At 28.8% G+C, this 8,307-nt stretch overlaps 1 non-coding gene across 1 annotated transcript; it reads right to left on the reverse strand.

The window, feature by feature from the left end:
* Positions 1 to 2,166: 2,166 nt before the first annotated feature.
* Positions 2,167 to 2,239, reverse strand: Trnar-acg (transfer RNA arginine (anticodon ACG)). The gene has a single exon. It is a non-coding gene; the product is annotated as a tRNA-Arg (tRNA).
* Between the last annotated feature and the right edge of the window lie 6,068 nt (positions 2,240 to 8,307).

Below are 8,307 nucleotides of genomic sequence, written 5' to 3' on the forward strand. Positions count from 1 at the left end.
TAACTAGCTTATAAAATAGAAAATTATCAAATTATTAAAATGTCTGATTCAACTTTTAAACTAATATTTCGGAAATTATAACAATTTTAAAATATAGAATATTAGTGAGATACGTGTTATGATGAATCATACCTCGTGGATGTCTCCATATATAATATGGGTATAGACCCCATGATAAAAATAATTATGATAAAGATTTTTTATTTTAGAAGTATCAATAATAAAATTTCTCTCTAATATCTCTTAAAGCTATCCTAAGAACACTTCCGCGTGTCCCAATTAATAAATATGTCATTTAAAATAAAATGTGTTCAACTTAAAACATAATATATAGAGTGTTTAGTAAGTAAGGAAAAGAGTTTCTATTGTTCTCATTGCTTATAACAATTGATATGTTTCCTTACTTACTGAATATTCTGTATATTGTGTCTTTGAAACAAATGAATACATTTTGTTCCATGAGAAATCTTGATAGAATTGTATGTTGTTGTTTTATTTATATTAAACCTTTTTTAAGTAGTGTAAAACAAAAATCAAATATACCGAATGTCAATTATGTAAAATATCCAATTATTAAGTTGTAAATAATGTATTATAAAATATCACTTGAAAAAGTAACCCCAAGTAATTATCAACACATGGGTTATAAGTAAAATTTCTTTGACCAAACAAAAATTTCCTTGTAATAATCACGACAAGAATCTTGGCTTTAATGTTGATGCATAGGCCAAGATTATTGCACTAGCAAGACCGGTCTTTGCTTAGTTCTGACTGTAACTTTTAGCTGATTTACAAAGAATTTTTAGTTATTTTGCAGTGTTTGCAAACACCGAGTCACACATGACTCACAAATTTTAAAAGATTCTATACTCTGATTATCCGTGTATAAAATTTAAATAGTCTGATAACATCAATCACTAAATTATACATGATCAAAAATTGACACAACAGCATCCAAATTATTCTAAATATTATGACACATGAGAATGACGCGCAACAAAGGAAAATTTAATACTGTCAACTTAAATTTATTCGTACTATCTTTAAACGTAAATTTATTGCAATACTTAACTGCTGAAAATTATCTGTGAAGCCTACAAACTTATAGTCAGAGTATTTGTTCAATAATGGAATTTTTATGACAAAAGAAAATATATATTTTTATTAAGTTAAGGTGTGTGATTTATTTTTAATTGGAATCGTCACAAAAAGATTCAATTAAATATTTTTGATGTGCTAAAGCATAGTAAAAGCTTTAGGGGAAAAGAGTATTTAAGCTCCATTGAAATTACTTAGGGTTGCTTACTAAAGGATAATTTTTACTAAAATTCAAACAATTAGTGTTAACTCAGATAAAATGTGAAATTATATTTTATTAAATTTAATGATACACGTTCAATAAGTGTTCGTTGGTCCTCCAAACCAATTGTGCAGTATTACCCCAAATTACTTTTTTGAAGAAAACGTTCTATTAAAAATACCGCCGTATATTATAACAATCTCACATACCTTTAAATTAAAGAAAAAAACATTCTCTATACATATACATATAAATATTATAACTTTTAGTCAAAAAACTGTTGAGTTTTTAAAATTTTATATCATTTACTGTTTTTGATTTTTGGTTTTTAACAATAAAATAGTGATAATAATATTATAAAATGTTATATAAATTCTATACAGTGTTAAAAGATCATTATTTTTCCTAATATTACTATTTAACGTCAAAACTCTGGACATTGTCTTTATATAATAAAGAAAAGTGACTACATAATGAATGACGCATATAATTTTTATTTCAAAGAATGACTGGTTAAGGTTGGACGAAATTAAAACGTAATAATATTAAAAATAAAAGTTTTTTCTTTGAGATTAATCATTGGGTTTGTTTGCTTAGCTATATGACGTGTATTACAGTATCGATATTCTAGAAATTTGCATAATTTTAACTGATCATATAGTATAATTTATACATTTTTTTTTGAATTTATTTAAATTCATATAAATATATAGATGAATTTTGAGAACTTTTTCATAAATAATTTTGTAAAATTTTATATTAAATATATCACAATAAAGTAATTTTAAAAATATAAAATACCCCAAAAAATGTAATATTCATTTACAAATTAATAGTTTTGAAAAATTTTACAAAAAGTTCTGGTGCGACCCTGCCAGGATTCGAACCTGGAATCTTCTGATCCGTAGTCAGACGCGTTATCCGTTGCGCCACAGGGCCTCGTTATGAAGACGTGGCAAAACATAATTATATAAACGTGGTTACACTATTTCAAAATAAACCTGGTAACTAAATTTATATTTTACAATGCACAACTTTAGACTATCATACTATTTAGTAGTTTCAATTTTCATGTATACATTTTTTATTCTTTGCATTCCAAATTTTTAAATGTATTCTATAAAATTCAATAATAAGTTGTTTGCATCGAATAGAAAATAGATTGAATTTTATTACATTAAAACTCTATACACTGACGAACAAAAAAATGTTCAATAAACAAAGAAATACCTGACAATTATTATTATGTACATAAACATAACAATAAAGGAAACATTTATTAATTAAGTGCAGCTAAAATATATATGTGATCCAGTGCAATGATGTCTAAGATTATAACTTCTCACATTGACATAAAAAAATTGTGTTGTAAGTCACTGAATATATTTATTATTCGAATCAAGTTAATCTTGCTTCATTTATAGCCTTTAATGTGATTAATTTCATAGACGTTGAATACACATTTCTTATATTCTATTATACATTGTTTTTTAATTTAAATTGTTAAGATTTTCAACACAAAATACACAATTACATAAATATATCAGTATAATAACTGTAAGGAGAATAAAAGTGCTTAACTTGCTCATCAAGTCTGCTAAACCTACACTAGGGTAAAAAATCACTAAATAATATTTTGGTATTATCTCCCTCAGTAAAAAATCCTAACGAGTGTGAAGTGATCAATTTCCAACTTCACGCACGTAACTCCTACATAGGTCAATGAAATATTATTTAATTATTATACAATAAGTAGTTGATATAAATGATTTTATTATTGGATCGCCTATTTTCTGGTTAAATAGTATAGCATTAAACATTTTGGCCATAAAATAACTTAATTAGTAACATATTTATTATTAACTATGGATGACTGTTGAACTTTATTAAGAAACTAAGATAGTACTCTGTTGTTACTGAGCTTTAAACCTTTTTCAAATGAATTCCAATAAACCACCTTTTGTTATTATAAAAGAATTTTCAACTACTTTATAATTTATTGAATCAAGTCAACTATTTGCGATTCTTCAATGTATATTTAATTATATCAATATATATATATATAATTAATTTGTATTAATGTACGATTATTTATAATATAAAATATTTTTTGTGTTTGTACAATTTAACTTTTAAACATGATGACGAGCCGAGCCACCAGACATCGCTGATCGTCATGGTTTATCTGTAAGACAACATTTTAGTTACTCGACCATTGTGCTACACGTTGCAGTATCGTGTGCGGTGCACGTTTCTCCGGCGCCTTCGCTCCCACCCGTCCAATGGTTCAGGTCTGTCTACTACTAGTACTACACCTCTTTGTCGATAGACTTCATCGGCAACAACGCCCCTCCTTGGCCCTTGCTCCTGGTCTAGAAGCACCAAGACGGTCACATCTCTTCAACCATTGACCGAGCAACTCATAAAGTCTAGAGTAATACTCGGTATGCGTTGATGGTGAAGAACGTGTAACTCGGTAGTGGTAGCCTTCTACAGAGCGGCCTTCTTGCCGGTTTTCGTAATGTTAACTCAGCCGCGATCCATTTGAAAACAAGTTATCGAGTCGCATCTTGAGTAAATGATAATAATAATTATAATTATAATACTGTGTCGCTCTTCCACAATATTCGACAGCTGATAGCGCAAAACGGTAGCAAATCATAAACGCCTGTGTAATTGGTATTTTATTAGTAACATCGTTTTCATTTCACTGGAGTTTTTTTCTAATTAAGCTAAGTTATTCTCTAAATTTTGTCATTGAGTTTAATTTAGTTCTTGGTATATTTTTATGATTTTATTATATTTTTTTTGAAATCCAAATATTATCATATAATATTTGTTGGTAATTTTTATGTACTAAAATAATTAGTTCTCCGATATTTGGTATAGAAATGCTGTTTTATAATATTCAGTGAACATTATTCACGTCCAATTTGTATTTAAAGCTCACGTCGTTTGAAATTCTTATACTTACTAAAGAAAAATAAAATGTTTAACATGAATGCAAATTTAAAAAAAAAACGCATAGGCACACACATTGAGTATTAAAGTATGTTTTTGGTAGATTAAGTAAAAAATAAACCTGTCAACCGGTTTAGTCCGGACTCTAAAGCCATAAGCGTCGCATAAATAATTAACAAACCAAATGATTTATAGTCGGGTTCGAATTTTTTTTTTGTGTGAAGTTATTTCAGTGCTATAGTCGGAATGGTTAATGGCGAAATTCAGTAAATATTTTTCGCAGGAAAACACCGGTCGGTGACCCTAAAGCGATAATAGTGTATTTTGAAGATTACAAACAACTTCTGATCGACCTCCTAACCATAACATTATGCTTAATTAGTTGAATATTAGGACACAGTTCACAATAATTGACGTCAACAAGTGTTGATTCGGTTGGGCTATTCTTTCATATGACAAAATTGTTAAGCGTTTGCACGAATTCATAATAGGAAACGAGCAGTCATTAAAAAAATCAAATCTGATTACAAAATGCATAATTGCGAAAAAATTTGTTGTTAGCTATCTTTTTTTTATTTTTTTAATTGCATTCTATACCTTTTCAAAGTAGTTCAATGTAATCATGTAATCGTCGATTGAACGATTTAATATTATTTGCATTCTAAATATTCATTTCGCCTCAAATTCAATACTTTTATTATATCGCTGCAATCATTCAAAAATCGCAACTAACGGTACAAATGGTTCATTTTTCAAAACATTTGATCGCTTCAATTACTTTTCTTAGAGAAAATTTTATCAATAAATGATATTAAACTGATTTATCATTCTTTATTCAGTCAACCCTTTCAAAATAGCATTATAAGCAACAGTTAATTTGAATATTTTGCCAGACGCTATCTTGTCTAAAAAGACAGTCATCCTTTAGCCAACAGGTTATAATGCAATCAAAGACATAGACTAATCGCTCACAGTCTATTCATTCAGTCGATAATGCGTGCAGGTGTCTCCAAGATATTTGTGTTCAAAGGTCACCACAATGAATGAATTTATGTACACGGTCATGCAAGACGAACAATTTTCTCGAGCACTTGACTTGAAAATGTGAAGAGAGGGTGTGGGTAATTGAAATAAAAACTTATGCATAACAGCTAGAGAAAATATTTCAAATCTAAAACAATCGCGACCGCTTTGTGCCGGTAGATGTAAATGATTTGTATGAGAATCCGAGAACTGAGAATAACAATCATGATGTAGACATTTTCCCACGCATAAATTTAATAGCCGTTTATATGGCCGGTGGAAGCCAAAGGTAAATACCTGTGAGCATGCGTCACTGTAAAATATCATCATATATGTAATTTTTCACTTTTTTAAGTTACGAGTTAAAACATGAACAATTAAACAGTTTTATATAATTGCGAATGCGTTATTTTAATAAAGTATACGTAATGTTTTGTTTAATTTTTTTTCTGGTGATTGTGTAATATGAACGTTTCGGGAGAAACAATGTTAGTCACTTGTTTCGATGATGAACATAAAATTAACTGTTATCATAAAAAAAATTGTAATTTTAGTTGAAGAATCAATTTGTAGTCCTATTTAGTAAAGTTTTTATGTTTAGTTGCAATGGCTAATTAACAATATTTTTTTTATATTAACAAGTATAGATATAGATTGAAAATTATATCATCAAATTTAACAATTATATAATTGTAAAAATTAACGATTAGTTGTATAGTTTTGACAACTTAAATCTTGTTGTATTAATAAGTGGGACACTTGGATTAATAGGCTATTTTTATCTAGGTTTTCTCAATTAGACAACAATTGTCTTATCAATATGATAGTTTATTGTCAAGCTAACAAGTGCAGTTGTTAGTTTTGAAAAGATTTTTAATTTTGCCACCACATCGCGTTCATTATAAGTTTTAAAATACTGATTAAACCTAAAGGTTTACTTCAACTTTCACAGCTGGATCTCATCAATAGTTAAATTGCCATATATTGAGTAAAATAGAAGATTTAATAGCATACGATTGATTTTTGTTATACATTTAAAAAAATGTTTACGAAGAGTGATTAATTGCATCTATAAAAGCAGAGCTTTGGTTATAAACAAAATTCTAGAAAACATTTTTAATAGCTTCATTTAAAAAGTAGTTTTTTTATTATATTTTTAGTTGAACAACTAAATTTAATTTAATAATATATTAAAACATCAGAACTTCACTTTTTAATATTTTACAACCTTTACTGAAATGTTTAAATTTCACAGTTGCATTTCCTTTCTATAATAGCGGGAAAAATTATTCACTAAAATTGACTTAATAGACACACAAGGTTAGATAAGTTTATAGCGCTAAACCGTGTGTATTAAACATGTATTTAATACATATTTCTCGGTGCATTATTTTTGAAAAATAATTTATTATTATCTACTTATAATGAAGTAGATGAGTAATCAAATAAAATTGAATTTAAAAATCCAAATATTGGATTCCGTGTTTAGATTCAATTTCATAGATAAAAAGAAACAATTTAACTATCGTAATAACGCAAAAAATTAAAAATTTATGATAACATGACTTTTAAGCACATTTTTTAACATAAATATATTATAGATAACTTAATCATAGATAAACTCTTGTTTTTTTATTGAAACTTTAGAAGAACACTTGAAAATTAATTATAAATTTGATTGAAGTACAATTTATAATAAGTCTGATTGTAATTAAAAAAAAAAAACAAAGCCATATTTACAAATAGCTAAACGAGCTATTTGTATGAACCCGGTCGAAAATGAAACATGTTACAATTGTAAAGATCATTTTTCTGTTTACTTAGTATTTTTTTAAAAATACAGTTGAACCAAGTCACCATGTCTCGATTAACCGTTTTTATTCTTGTGAATATTTGTACATACCAATAGCAAAAGCATGGACTGAACAGCAGCGTATATAGAGGCTATGTGCCTTCACTACTACTGACCATGTTATGCTGGTATAAAAATGTTTGTTGACTTTTTTTTGTTCAAAATAAGTGAAAAAAATTTATTAGGTACCGACGGAATTTATATGAAAACAAATGTACATATAAGTACGTATTTTACATTATATGTAAATATATATATATATGTACACGTAAAAATTTATTTAATAAAAATAATAAGTCTTGATCAACATTGGTTTTTATTTATCCCCGTGACCTCTTCCCATCATTCCCGGATAATCGTGGTTGTATGAGTTGTGTTGAGCTTTTTAATTTTTTGCCATGATTATCTTTAGCGGGGATTTCAATACTGAATTGTGTTTTTCTAGCTCTCTTCCCATACTACTAAATCTTGGGTATAATACGGTTAGTTATTGTAAGCACGTTAAGTGTGTCTTTCAAAAAAATATAATGTATTTTGTTATTCTTAAATTTTATGTCAAATTCGTATATTATATTAATAACATTATTCTATTATAAATTTAAGTTTTCTGTAGAGTATAACACACACACAAATGTATATTTATGTACATAGTGAATGTACAAATAATTATTATTTGTTTACCATTTATATAAGATTAGTTTTATAAAGATTTATGTGATAAAATTAAAAAATCCTCCCTATTTTGAGAACCCTCGACAGACGTTGGACGTATAACTAGCGCTCTTTCGGCATAATCCTACGGCGCTCTTCATGTGTTTAGTTTGCAGCGGTGGTGCTCCGTCCCGAGACGACACGCCGGGCATGGAATGCGCGTGTATGTAACCCCCGCCATTAAAGGACACAACCGGTTTGGGTATTTTCCTGCCAGCGCGTATATTGTCGCCGGCCACCGTTGTCGACGTCGTCGTCACTACCACAGGCTGCACTTGTACCGCTCCGCTGCCCACCGTTAAATCTCTTTGTGAATGATGGACAGCGGAGGGGGGAAATGTGTAACGCGTACGAGTAGCACCACCGTCGTTGTCGTTGTTATTGCGCACGCGCATATCACAACGTCCCAACTCCATTGACCCAAGACCCCCACCCGCTACGCTATACCAGCAAAGCGTTA

Source organism: Daktulosphaira vitifoliae, unplaced genomic scaffold (assembly GCF_025091365.1).
Source record: "Daktulosphaira vitifoliae isolate Bord-2020 unplaced genomic scaffold, ASM2509136v1 Scaffold_3, whole genome shotgun sequence".
Taxonomy (NCBI): Eukaryota; Metazoa; Arthropoda; class Insecta; order Hemiptera; family Phylloxeridae; genus Daktulosphaira; species Daktulosphaira vitifoliae.